General features: G+C 42.1%; 1 protein-coding gene across 12 annotated transcripts in view; it reads left to right on the plus strand.

Moving 5' to 3' along the window:
- Positions 1–392: 392 nt before the first annotated feature.
- Positions 393–14305, plus strand: part of Gulp1 (GULP PTB domain containing engulfment adaptor 1) — a 276236-nt gene continuing 262323 nt past the window's right edge. For 3 of the 12 annotated variants that reach the window (XM_039083451.2, XM_063267053.1, XM_039083457.2), the window contains exon 1: positions 393–533. The gene's annotated coding sequence lies outside the window, so the exon portion shown is untranslated. Of the gene's footprint in view, positions 570–877; positions 1190–14305 lie in introns of those variants that run through there. The other 9 variants (XM_039083454.2, XM_063267052.1, XM_039083452.2 and 6 more) reach the window with 7 other exon arrangements.

Consider the following 14305-nt stretch of genomic DNA (forward strand, 5'->3'; position numbering starts at 1 on the left):
CCGCAGAGGTGTTATACATTCTTAAGAAACAGCATCTTTGGGAGGAGGTTTAAAAGGAAACGTGGAGCTGTGGGAGTGGGGTGGGGCCCGCGTTTTCGATCAGTTCGAAATAAGAATTGGGTAAGGCAATGGGTTTCTTTCTGCACTCCCTAATCTCTCCACGTCTGCCTTTAAAAGCAGGACAGTTCTGCATTACTGCAGAAAACCCTACCAGGGTCCCTAGGAGACCTGTCGAAGTGCGCACACGGAGCCATAGTTTTCTTCTGGCCGAGAGGGGGAGCCCCACGATCCCAACCCCAGCAACTGGGAGTCCCGATCCAGCTCCTGCTGTCGCCAACACCAGTTCGGACTTCAGAGGATTAGGAGAAGGATTAGAAGGAGGGAGGGGACCAGAGCCGGAAGGTCCGGAGCCCAGTGCCTTTCGAACCTGCACAAAGTTTCCCCGAGGGCCACAGACACTCGACAGTGGTCCCGGGTCCCCGGAGCTCCTGTGCTTTACCCAGCCCAGCGACCGCATCCCTCTACAAAGCAGGGTAGGAAGCGGAGCGTCCCCGGCCGGGCCAGCCAAGGCAAGGTGGCGCGGAACCAGGAACAGACCGGGAGAGGAAAGCGCGGTTAGCGGGAGGGTGAGGAGGGCTCCGGTCTGCGGCCGCCTACAGGTTGCGTAGATGCAAACCCCGAAGGCGCAGGGAGTCGGCGGGCAGGGAAAGAGGCTGGGACCTGTTGCTGCAAGCGTGGGCAGTAACGGAGGAAGATGGGGGCACCCATGGACGCCAGCCCTGCGACTTCCCGCCGCATCCTCCTCTTGAGCCAAGGAGGAACTTCGCCTGGGTGCGGCGGGGGCGCGCAGGCGCCGGGAGCGAGCGGTGGGGGGGACACTAGACCATCCCGCTGCGGGTGGGTGGAGCAGAGGCTGCCCAGCAAAAGGAGGCATCGCTGGGTCAATGAGGTGACCCGGCAGCCAATTTCCTCCAGCCTGGTCTCGCTTTGTTTGGGTCGCTGTAAAAATGTGGGCAGCGGGCGGGGAGGCAGCAAGGAGCTTCTGACTGGGCTGCAGATACTTTAAGGCCCAACATCGGTAGGCCACCCCCCCCCCCCATCTCCTACCCCCCAACACACAGACACTCTCGAGCGGAGTCCATGCGGCTGCCCTTTGGCTAGGCGGGTTCGATCGCCGCTTCTGCCGGAGGTAACGGGACCCCCGCTTGCCAAGCTTGCTTGCTCTGGTCCACCTCCTGGTGGTGGCGGAGAACACAGCCTAGCTGGCTCTCTATCCTGGGGCTGCTGGGCTGATTTCCCTGTTTGCAGGAGGGAACTCTGGGCAGTCTAGTTTTCTTGGAATGTGTTTACAATGTAGAATGGGACTTGAACAGGAAGCTGGACGCTGCAGCTAGAAATAGAGTGCTAAGGTAGAGTGAGGAAAATAAAGCTGCTGTTGGGGAAACTCCCAAGTGTTGGGGGGAAAGTCAAGGAACACCGCCTCCCCCCACCCTCCCCGCGCTCCCTTCCTCCCAAACCGGGTCTTAGTTTCTTGATGGAGCTTATCTTTGTTTGCAAATAGACATGTACGTGCAGTTATTTCAGTCTGTTAGTTTGACAACATAATATCAATTAGGAAGATTTAATAACTTTGTATTGTGCTTGCTTTTAAAAAAATGCTCCACTAATATTTAAGAATGAAAACTTTCTAGACTATTTCAGTTCTAGTTACTCTACTAATTCTAGGACTTGCAGAGGCCGGGATACCGGTGATTTTATGTAGTCCATATAGGTGACCAGGTCGTAAAAGAGCATGAATCAGAAAACAGAGTAAATGATGAGAGGTGGGAAATCCTGAAAGGAATTGGATTATTTTCAGATTTGTAAATCGCCTGCTTGCTCTGCCAGCCTTTCCCTCCTTCTCCCTCATAAACAAATAGAAATTGCTAGAAAACCCATCTATTGGGAGAGGTCAGACACTGGTGCCTATAGCTTTTTTTTTTTTTTTTTTTTTTTTTTTTGGAAACAACGTTGAGGCTAAGGTACTGCTCCATTGCATAATTAAACTCTTTTTTGAGCTGTCCAGGAGCGTTTTCCAAGTTCGTCCAGAAAAGAAGAGAAGAATCTGGCAGGCAGCCAAACTATACTGAGCTCAGTAGCCAGGCCTGAAAGAGACTGGGGAAGTTGCAGGGCATAATTTGAAGGGCTTGGTGGTGGTACTGGGGCTTAAATAAGGGGTTTCTTTTAAAATGAAAAATTTAGATGGCTAAGAGCCATTTTGGGAAAAACAAAAACAAAAACAAAAACAACTAACTAAGCATAGACTGCAGTTGAGTATCAAAGAGAGTTAAGAAAGCCTAGAGGGAAATGTCATCCTTCTCATCCTCGCTCTGAAATAGCAACACTTTGCATGTGCTTACACTGTTACTGGGTCCCCTCCAGATGCCCTTTGTTAGCTGCTACTTCAGTTCTTTGGCCTTGATCTTTCTTCTCTGTTTTCATGGCCAGAAAGGATGAAAGACCAGGACTGAGCAGATGGTTTTCCACCTAAATTGATCAGCTCAGTTATTTTAGATAGCTTGGGTTTGGGATCATGGAATTAAAGTGGAAAATTCATCTAGTGTTTCTTTCTTGTATTACAGAAGTGACCCCATAATAAGCAAATCTTCCTCTTTTACCTGAAGAAGGACAAATCAGGGTGCAAGCTTCCTGCTTCTTTCTCAGTTTCAGGCGAACCAACAGCCGTATCTGCAATTTGGACCCTTTTCTGTGTTATCTTTGCTGTGTTTCATCTGTCCTTCACGTTGTTCCTCAGTGAGGTGGATGGGGCAGGCGTAGGAAGTAAATGGTAAAAAACAAATGTGGTTTGTATTCCTTCTGAACGTCAGAGTTTGAGGTTGTAAATGCCACTCTTCTCTCTGAGATTGACTTTATGAATCATCCGGTGTAAAGTGTCTTTCCTTACTGTGTCTTCTGTTTTTCCACTTGCAAAAAAAACTTTCCTTTACACAATCCCAAGGTCACTAAAGAGATGAAGTGATATGAAAAGCTTTTTTTAAAGGTCATGAGTTTTCTCACTGAGTTTATGAGAATAAATTGAGATTTTTATATCTGTTATACATATATAATAATATTTCTGTAAACTTATCTTTTACCTTTTAATCATAGCTATAATCATAAATTTTTATTTTTTACATTTTTAATGTTTTTGAGATTTCTTACCAAAGTACTAATGCATTGATATCATTTCTACTCCTCCCTCTCTGATTTAACACCTTCTTTCCTTTTCCCACAATCTGTCAAATTAATCTCTCTCTCTCTCTCTCTCTCTCTCTCTCTCTCTCTCTCTCACACACACACACACACACACACACACACACACACACACCAAATAAGAAAAATGTACCTACTTCTACTGGTATATTTAGGATGACCACTTGGGCTAAAGTAACCTGGAGGAAACTTTCTTCATCTCTCAAAGTCACTGATTGGCTGTAGCTCTTCATGGAGAGATGGGACCTTGTGAAAGACGCACATCCACGTTGACACATGAGCTAGTATTGTCATTATGTAGATTTTCTTAGGTGACTATGTTGTTGAGATTTCACGAATGCGGTCTCTCTGTCATGTCTGAGTTCCCTATCTAGTAGTAGTTGTCCTTGTCCTCTGGTTCACACAATCTTTTTGCCTCTTCTAACACAATTTCCCCTGAGCTTTAGTTGTATGGATTATGCTGTAGATGTATTTGGGGCATTCCATTTAGTTTCAGCACTTTGAGCAATTTAATCTGTTGAAAAAAAAAACCCTTTTGGAAGAAGCATGAGGGCTACTCTTATCAAAGTGGCAAGCGTGAGAGCTGCAAGTCGGGAGCTAGGGCTAGGAGTGTTCAGTGTCTCAGACCTAGGAGTGTGTAATATCTCAGGTTGAGGATTGTACAGTATCTCAGGCTTAGTAGTGTGCAATATCTCAGGCAGAGGAGTGTACAATGTCTCAGGCCTAGGAATGTGAACTGTCTCAGGTATAGGAGTGTTCAATATCTCAGGCTTAGGAGTGTGCAATGTCTCAGGCCTTGGAGTGTGCAATATCTCAGGCTTAGGAGTGTGCAATGTTTCAGGCTTGGAGTGTGCAATGTCTCAGACCTTGGAGTGTTCAATATCTCAGGCTTAGGAGTGTGCAATGACTCAGGCCTTGCAGTGTGCAATGTCTCAGACCTTGGAGTCTGCAGTGTCTAGGGCCAGCTTGGTTTTCAGATTTTCATTGCCGAGGATGTTGAGTAAGATGTTGTTATGTTAAAGACTGGGTTATTTTGTTAAGCAGAAGAGACCAACTCACTAATTTTTGTTTATCTCTACATTAAAAAACCAGTTAATTTTGAGGCCTGGCTTATATTTTTCTTTGTGAAGTGTTAACAAGCATGTTTGCAAAATTGTGTTTATTTAATTGTTTCTCAATTTGCATATTTAGTTTTGGTGCTTTTGAGTTAGTGCCCCATTCTGTATGCCAGAATACCTGGTAACTCACTATTTATGTAGCCAAGGCTGGTGTACACTGGAACAAGAAGCAATCCACCAGCCTCACTTCATCTTTTGAGTTCAGGAATTCCTGGCATGAGCCTCTGTGCTGGCCCACCTTTCTTAGAAGCAGAGTTTGAGAGATTAAAATACATTTGTAATGTAGAAACTAACTAGTGATAGCCACAACAATTTCCATATGGATTCTATGCTAGATTGTGGAGCCACTGATAGGTTGACTCATTCAGTATTTGTTATGTGAGCCTTAGTTTTCTGTCAAGATTTTAGCACTGAACTCAGCTTTGCTGATCTGTATGTGATAAAATTCATTTACTGTCTGTATGGGCATCTATAAGTTGTGAACTTATTAGTTGGTGACACGTGATACTTGTGAAATATTCAATCTTTAGTTTACCTAATAGTATGTTAAGAGTGAAACATTTTGCCTGTTTTTAGGTTCCTTGTGTTATTCATGAAAATAGGTCGATTTGTCAAAGAAAACAGAATAAACATGATAAATGTCTTAAAGACAAAAGCTCTGTGAGATGTTTAGTAATAGTCTTTGTTATTGGATTCCACATTATCACAAATAATGGAGTATCAAAAGCAAGCACAAAGAGACTGAAGTAGTCTAAATTGTTGATATAGTAGTCAGAATATCCATACCTTTGATTTAACTACCAGGTGAATAGTTAAGGATATATTAAGTTAATGTTAATATAGAATGTCTTATTTTGTTTTTTAAAATCTTTTTCCTGGGCTGAAGAGATGGCTCAGTGGTTAAGAACACTGACTGCTCTTCCAGAGGTCCTGAGTTCAAATCCTAGAAACCACATGGTGGCTCACAACCATCTGTATTGAGATCTGATGCCCTCTTCTGGTGTGTCTGAAGACAGCTACAGTATCCTTATACATAATTAATAAATTAAAAAAAATCTTTTCCCCCTCCGTAGAATGGAAATGACGCCTTTTTGCTGTAAGTTTTAGCAGAATGATTTGTTTAGAAGACTGATTTGTTGGTGTTTCTAGTTGCAATAATGTGTGTTGTCTTCTAAAACCTCTAAAGGATAGAGAAAGTTATTTCTTTGAACACAATAATGAATTCACAATAGTTACAGAAACCAATTGCATGGATTCCATGAGCCCTGCTCCCTAAATGTTTAAGAGGCTGGTGGATCTAAAAGTGTTTCTGTTATCGCATTTATAGATCAGGAAGTTTATGTTTGTTCCTATGGGACACTAAATATATTCGTATTGGAGGAAGAAAAGTGGCACGAACTTGTAACATATCAATTGGTCTGCTTGCAAACAGCAGAGATATTAAATTGAATCAACTTTATTTTTTAAAGAGAATAACTGAACATTATTCTTCCTATATAAATCTCTCTGCTTTCAGGGTGCTATTTGCTAATTCTGTGTTTGTTTTATGCTTGGGAAATGGTTTTATCCACTCTTGTGATGCTAAACATGCATGTGTTTTGATTTTTTAAATAAAAACACAGTTAATTGGCTCACATATTATGTAGGAGAATAAATGCCAATTTTCTGTCTTTTTTTTTTGTTTGTTTGTTTTTTTTTTGTTTTTTTTTTTATTTTTATTTTTTTTTATTAACTTGAGTATTTCTTATATACATTTCGAGTGTTATTCCCTTTCCCGGTTTCCGGGCAAACATCCCCCTCCCCCCTCCCCTTCCTTATGGGTGTTCCCCTCCCAACCCTCCCCCCATTGCCGCCCTCCCCCCATAGACTAGTTCACTGTGGGTTCAGTCTTAGCAGGACCCAGGGCTTCCCCTTCCACTGGTGCTCTTACTAGGATATTCATTGCTACCTATGGGGTCAGAGTCCAGGGTCAGTCCATGTATAGTCTTTAGGTAGTGGCTTAGTCCCTGGAAGCTCTGGTTGCTTGGCATTGTTGTACTTTTGGGGTCTCGAGCCCCTTCAAGCTCTTCCAGTTCTTTCTCTGATTCCTTCAATAGGGGACCTATTCTCAGTTCAGTGGTTTGCTGCTGGCATTCGCCTCTATATTTGCTGTATTCTGGCTGTGTCTCTCAGGAGCGATCTACATCCGGCTCCTGTCGGTCTGCACTTCTTTGCTTCATCCATCTTGTCTAATTGGGTGGCTGTATATGTATGGGCCACATGTGGGGCAGGCTCTGAATGGGTGTTCCTTCAGTCTCTGTTTTAATCTTTGCCTCTCTATTCCCTGCCAAGGGTATTCTTTTTCCTCATTTAAAGAAGGAGTGAAGCATTCACATTTTGATCATCCGTCTTGAGTTTCGTTTGTTCTAGGGATCTAGGGTAATTCAAGCATTTGGGCTAATAGCCACTTATCAATGAGTGCATACCATGTATGTCTTTCTGTGATTGGGTTAGCTCACTCAGGATGATATTTTCCAGTTCCAACCATTTGCCTACGAATTTCATAAACTCGTTGTTTTTGATAGCTGAGTAATATTCCATTGTGTAGATGTACCACATTTTCTGTATCCATTCCTCTGTTGAAGGGCATCTGGGTTCTTTCCAGCTTCTGGCTATTATAAATAAGGCTGCAATGAACATAGTGGAGCACGTGTCTCTTTTATATGTTGAGGCATCTTTTGGGTATATGCCCAAGAGAGGTATAGCTGGATCATCAGGCAGTTCAATGTCCAATTTTCTGAGGAACCTCCAGACTGATTTCCAGAATGGTTTTACCAGTCTGCAATCCCACCAACAAGGGAGGAGTGTTCCTCTTTCTCCACATCCTCGCCAGCATCTGCTGTCACCTGAGTTTTTGATCTTAGCCAATCGCACTGGTGTGAGGTGAAATCTCAGGGTTGTTTTGATTTGCATTTCCCTTATGACTAAAGATGTTGAACATTTCTTTAGGTGTTTCTCAGCCATTCGGCATTCCTCAGCTGTGAATTCTTTGTTTAGCTCTGAACCCCATTTTTTAATAGGGTTATTTGTTTCCCTGCGGTCTAACTTCTTGAGTTCTTTGTATATTTTGGAAATAAGGCCTCTATGTGTTGTAGGATTGGTAAAGATCTTTTCCCAATCTGTTGGTTGCCGTTTTGTCCTAACCACAGTGTCCTTTGCCTTACAGAAGCTTTGCAGTTTTATGAGATCCCATTTGTCGATTCTTGATCTTAGAGCATAAGCCATTGGTGTTTTGTTCAGGAAATTTTTTCCAGTGCCCATGTGTTCCAGATGCTTCCCTAGTTTTTCTTCTATTAGTTTGAGTGTGTCTGGTTTGATGTGGAGGTCCTTGATCCACTTGGACTTAAGCTTTGTACAGGGTGATAAGCATGGATCGATCTGCATTCTTCTACATGTTGACCTCCAGTTGAACCAGCACCATTTGCTGAAAATACTATCTTTTTTCCATTGGATGGTTTTGGCTCCTTTGTCAAAAATCAAGTGACCATAGGTGTGTGGGTTCATTTCTGGGTCTTCAATTCTATTCCATTGGTCTATCTGTCTGTCTCTGTACCAATACCATGCAGTTTTTATCACTATTGCTCTGTAATACTGCTTGAGTTCAGGGATAGTGATTCCCCCTGAAGTCCTTTTATTGTTGAGGATAGCTTTAGCTATCCTGGGTTTTTTGTTATTCCAGATGAATTTGCAAATTGTTCTGTCTAACTCTTTGAAGAATTGGATTGGTATTTTGATGGGGATTGCATTGAATCTGTAGATTGCTTTTGGTAAAATGGCCATTTTTACCATATTAATCCTGCCAATCCATGAGCATGGGAGATCTTTCCATCTTCTGAGGTCTTCTTCAATTTCTTTCCTCAGTGTCTTGAAGTTCTTATTGTACAGATCTTTTACTTGCTTGGTTAAAGTCACACCGAGGTACTTTATATTATTTGGGTCTATTATGAAGGGTGTCGTTTCCCTAATTTCTTTCTCGGCTTGTTTCTCTTTTGTATAGAGGAAGGCAACTGATTTATTTGAGTTAATTTTATACCCAGCCACTTTGCTGAAGTTGTTTATCAGCTTTAGTAGTTCTCTGGTGGAACTTTTGGGATCACTTAAATATACTATCATGTCATCTGCAAATAGTGATATTTTGACCTCTTCTTTTCCGATCTGTATCCCTTTGATCTCCTTTTGTTGTCTGATTGCTCTGGCTAGAACTTCAAGAACTATATTGAATAAGTAGGGAGAGAGTGGGCAGCCTTGTCTAGTCCCTGATTTTAGTGGGATTGCTTCAAGTTTCTCTCCATTTAGTTTAATGTTAGCAACTGGTTTGCTGTATATGGCTTTTACTATGTTTAGGTATGGGCCTTGAATTCCTATTCTTTCCAGGACTTTTATCATGAAGGGGTGTTGAATTTTGTCAAATGCTTTCTCAGCATCTAATGAAATGATCATGTGGTTCTGTTCTTTCAGTTTGTTTATATAATGGATCACGTTGATGGTTTTCCGTATATTAAACCATCCCTGCATGCCTGGGATGAAGCCTACTTGATCATGGTGGATGATTGTTTTGATGTGCTCTTGAATTCGGTTTGCCAGAATTTTATTGAGTATTTTTGCGTCGATATTCATAAGGGAAATTGGTCTGAAGTTCTCTTTCTTTGTTGTGTCTTTGTGTGGTTTAGGTATAAGAGTAATTGTGGCTTCATAGAAGGAATTCGGTAGGGCTCCATCTGTTTCAATTTTGTGGAATAGTTTGGATAATATTGGTATGAGGTCTTCTATGAAGGTTTGATAGAATTCTGCACTAAACCCGTCTGGACCTGGGCTCTTTTTGGTTGGGAGACCTTTAATGACTGCTTCTATTTCCTTAGGAGTTATGGGGTTCTTTAACTGGTTTATCTGTTCCTGATTTAACTTCGATACCTGGTATCTGTCTAGGAAATTGTCCATTTCCTGAAGATTTTCAAATTTTGTTGAATATAGGTTTTTATAGTAAGATCTGATGATTTTTTGAATTTCCTCCGAATCTGTAGTTATGTCTCCCTTTTCATTTCTGATTTTGTTAATTTGGACACACTCTCTGTGTCCTCTCGTTAGTCTGGCTAAGGGTTTATCTATCTTGTTGATTTTCTCAAAGAACCAACTTTTGGTTCTGTTGATTCTTTCTATGGTCCTTTTTGTTTCTACTTGGTTGATTTCAGCTCTGAGTTTGATTATTTCCTGCCTTCTACTCCTCCTGGGTGTATTTGCTTCTTTTTGTTCTAGAGCTTTTAGGTGTGCTGTCAAGCTGCTGACATATGCTCTTTCCTGTTTCTTTCTGCAGGCACTCAGCGCTATGAGTTTTCCTCTTAGCACAGCTTTCATTGTGTCCCATAAGTTTGAGTATGTTGTATCTTCATTTTCATTAAATTCTAAAAAGTTTTTAATTTCTTTCTTTATTTCTTCCTTGACCAGGTTATCATTGAGTAGAGCATTGTTCAATTTCCACGTATATGTGGGCATTCTTCCCTTATTGTTATTGAAGACCAGTTTTAGGCCGTGGTGGTCTGATAGCACGCATGGGATTATTTCTATCTTTCTGTACCTGTTGAGGCCCGTTTTTTGACCAATTATATGGTCAATTTTGGAGAAAGTACCATGAGGAGCTGAGAAGAAGGTATATCCTTTTGCTTTAGGATAGAATGTTCTATAAATATCCGTTAAGTCCATTTGGCTCATGACTTCTCTTAGTCTGTCTACGTCTCTGTTTAATTTCTGTTTCCATGATCTGTCCATTGATGAGAGTGGGGTGTTGAAATCTCCCACTATTATTGTATGAGGTGCAATGTGTGTTTTGAGCTTTAGTAAGGTTTCTTTTACATATGTAGGTGCCCTTGTATTTGGGGCATAGATATTTAGGATTGAGAGTTCATCTTGGTGGATTTTTCCTTTGATGAATATGAAGTGTCCTTCCTTATCTTTTTTGATGACTTTTAGTTGAAAATTGATTTTATCTGATATTAGAATGGCAACTCCAGCTTGCTTCTTCCGACCATTTGCTTGGAAAGTTGTTTTCCAGCCTTTCACTCTGAGGTAGTGTCTGTCTTTGTCTCTGAGGTGTGTTTCCTGTAGGCAGCAGAATGCAGGGTCCTCGTTGCGTATCCAGTTTGTTAATCTATGTCTTTTTATTGGGGAGTTGAGGCCATTGATGTTGAGAGATATTAAGGAATAGTGATTATTGCTTCCCGTTATATTCATATTTGGATGTGAGGTTATGTTTGTGTGCTTTCATTCTCTTTGTTTTGTTGCCAAGACGATTAGTTTCTTGCTTCTTCTAGGGTATAGCTTGCCTCCTTATGTTGGGCTTTACCATTTATTATCCTTTGTAGTGCTGGATTTGTAGAAAGATATTGTGTAAATTTGGTTTTGTCATGGAATATCTTGGTTTCTCCATCAATGTTAATTGAGAGTTTTGCTGGATACAGTAATCTGGGCTGGCATTTGTGTTCTCTTAGGGTCTGTATAACATCAGTCCAGGATCTTCTGGCCTTCATAGTTTCTGGCGAGAAGTCTGGTGTGATTCTGATAGGTCTCCCTTTATATGTTACTTGACCTTTTTCCCTTACTGCTTTTAATATTCTTTCTTTGTTTTGTGCGTTTGGTGTTTTGACAATTATGTGACGGGAGGTGTTTCTTTTCTGGTCCAATCTATTTGGAGTTCTGTAGGCTTCCTGTATGTCTATGGGTATCTCTTTTTTTAGGTTAGGGAAGTTTTCTTCTATGATTTTGTTGAAGATATTTACTGGTCCTTTGAGCTGGGAGTCTTCACTCTCTTCTATACCTATTATCCTTAGGTTTGATCTTCTCATTGAGTCCTGGATTTCCTGTATGTTTTGGACCAGTAGCTTTTTCCGCTTTACATTATCTTTGACAGTTGAGTCAATGATTTCTATGGAATCTTCTGCTCCTGAGATTCTCTCTTCCATCTCTTGTATTCTGTTGTTGAAGCTTGTATCTACAGCTCCTTGTCTCTTCTTTTGGTTTTCTATATCCAGGGTTGTTTCCATGTGTTCTTTCTTGATTGCTTCTATTTCCATTTTTAATTCCTTCAACTGTTTGATTGTGTTTTCCTGGAATTCTTTCAGGGATTTTTGCGATTCCTCTCTGTAGGCTTTTACTTGTTTATTAATGTTTTCCTGTGCTTCCCTAAGTGTGTTCAGGTCTTTCCTGAAGTCCTCCAGCATCATGATCAAATATGATTTTGAAACTAGATCTTGCTTTTCTGGTGTGTTTGGATATTCCATGTTTGTTTTGGTGGGAGAATTGGGCTCCGATGATGGCATGTAGTCTTGGTTTCTGTTGCTTGGGTTCCTGCGCTTGCCTCTCGCCATCAGATTATCTCTAGTGTTACTTTGTTCTGCTATTTCTGACAGTGGCTAGACTGTCCTATAAGCCTGTGTGTCAGGAGTGCTGTAGACCTGTTTTCCTCTCTTTCAGTCAGTTATGGGGACAGAGTGTTCTGCTTTCGGGCGTGTAGTTTTTCCTCTCTACAGGTCTTCAGCTGTTCCTGTGGGCCTGTGTCTTGAGTTCACCAGGCAGCTTTCTTGCAGCAGAAAATTTGGTCTTACCTGTGGTCCCGAGGCTCTGGTTTGCTCGTGGGGTGCTGTCCAGGGGCTCTCTGCAGCGGCAGCAACCAGGAAGACCTGTGCCGCCCCTTCCGGGAGCTTCAGTGCACCAGGGTTCCAGATGGTCTTTGGCTTTTTCCTCTGGCGTCCGAGATGTGTGTGCAGGGAGCAGTCTCTTCTGGTTTCCCAGGCCTGTCTGCCTCTCTGAAGGTTTAGCTCTCCCTCCCACGGGATTTGGGTGCAGAGAACTGTTTATCCGGTCTGTTTCTTTCAGGTTCCAGAGGTGTCTCTGGCAGGGGTCCTGCCGCTCCTGGGCCCTCCCCCACGGGAGCCCAGAGGCCTTATACAGTTTCCTCTTGGGCCAGGGATGTGGGCAGGGGTGAGCAGTGTTGGTGGTCTCTTCCGCTCTGCAGCCTCAGGAGTGCCCACCTGACCAGGCGGTTGGGGCTCTCTCTCACCGGGTCTGGGAGCAGAGAGCTGCTGCGGGCCGGGATCCGCGGGTCCAATTTTCTGTCTTTATTGAAGTGGTATACTTGTGGAAATCTTGAAATTGTTTTAAGTGGTCCAGTATTCTCTGCTTAGAATAATTTACAAAGATTGCTTCATCTCACATAATATGAATAGGTGATGAGCTCAGGGGGCAACTGCATCTCCAGTGTTCTGTACCATGTGGTAAAGATTAAAAAAAGTTTAAGAGTTTGAGTAACCCTATATTTAATTTTAGTGTTCACCCAAGAAAACACATGGGTATAAAAATACTGGTCTTTCTTTTCCCTTTTCCTTGGGTGATACTGTTACATAAACGTACCTGTGTGTGTATCATCTTATGCTTTCTGGCAAAAGGGGTTTAGACGATATCACATAGGCTTCCATTTCTTCGGTGTCTACGTTGCCTCCTGTGTGAGCATTTCTAATTATGAGATATGTATGTTCTTGAATGTTTATGAATTTGTGCTGGATATGTCTTTCTGTAAGGAATAAAGAAACTTCAGTTAATTTTGTTTTCTCAACTGAGAATTGAAACTCTGAGTCTTGTGCATCCTCAGCAAGCACTTAGAGCTGGGGTCCACTCCGACACCTAATGCATGTATGCATGCCTGCATGTATGTATGTATGTATGTATGTATGCATTTATGTATGTATGCATGCATGTATGCATGTATGTATGCATGTATGCACACACATACATATACAGAGTAATATTGAGACAAAGGCTCACTATGAAGCCATAGTTGGACAGGAACTCTATGTAGACAAAAAGCTGGCCTTAAATTTACAGCGATCTGTCTGCCTCTGCCTTCTGAGTGCTAGGAGAAAAGGCAACACCACACCCAGCACTAATTGATATTTCTAACACTATTTATTTAATTTCTGTGTATTTAAATGTGCCTATGTGAATCTATGTGTAGACCTTGTGTGCAGTTGTCCTTAGAGACAAGAGGGTGTCAGGTGACTGGAAACTGGAGTCTCAGGCAGTTGTGACCAGGGGACTGAACTCAGATTCTCGACGAGAACAGGAAATGTTACTAACTACTGACACTTCTCTATAGGTTCTGAATTAATAGTATGGAATCTAGTTTTAATACTGAATTTCAAAGTATGTGTGAGAGACAGAGACAGAGACAGACAGACAGACACACACACACACACACACACACACAGAGAGAGAGAGAGAGAGAGAGAGAGAGAGAGAGAGAGAGAGAGAGAGAGGGAGGACTGTTAGGTAAGTAGAGTTCACTTATGAATTACTATTTTCTCAGATGGTGACCTGAAAACAAACCTCTTCTAAGATCTTTAAGTTAGAAATGGGCAGAAATGAAGTTGCCAATTGTAACAAGGCAATTTCTTTTTTAGAGAGCAGGTACCACTGATAAATTTATAAGGTACTATGAAATAATTGTGTTTAAAGGCAGTATACTATTGTAGTGATAGATGTTAAAAGTGGGGTTTTTAGCCTCCTTAGACCATTTATATTCTGGGATGAAAGACACACACGATCTTGTATTTTAAAATATGCCTTAGGCAGCACAATATCTGGGCAACTGCCTACGTCATGCTGTTAGAATCTCCTTCCTATCTGTAACCCAAGTTGTTACTATGTTTCCTCTGGGGTGCTCTTCACATGGTGGCTCTCCTTTCTCCTCTCCTGTATGTTCTATCCTATGGCATCTTCTCCCTCTCCTTCTCTCCCTGTCCCTCTCCCCCTCCCCCTCTCCTTCTCCTCTTCCCCCTCCCTCCATCCTTGTCCCTGTCCTTCTCCTCCTCCCCCTCTCCCTTCCCTTCTCCTCCTCCCTCTCTTTTTAG

This window comes from Rattus norvegicus, chromosome 9 (assembly GCF_036323735.1).
Source record: "Rattus norvegicus strain BN/NHsdMcwi chromosome 9, GRCr8, whole genome shotgun sequence".
Classification (NCBI taxonomy): domain Eukaryota; kingdom Metazoa; phylum Chordata; class Mammalia; order Rodentia; family Muridae; genus Rattus; species Rattus norvegicus.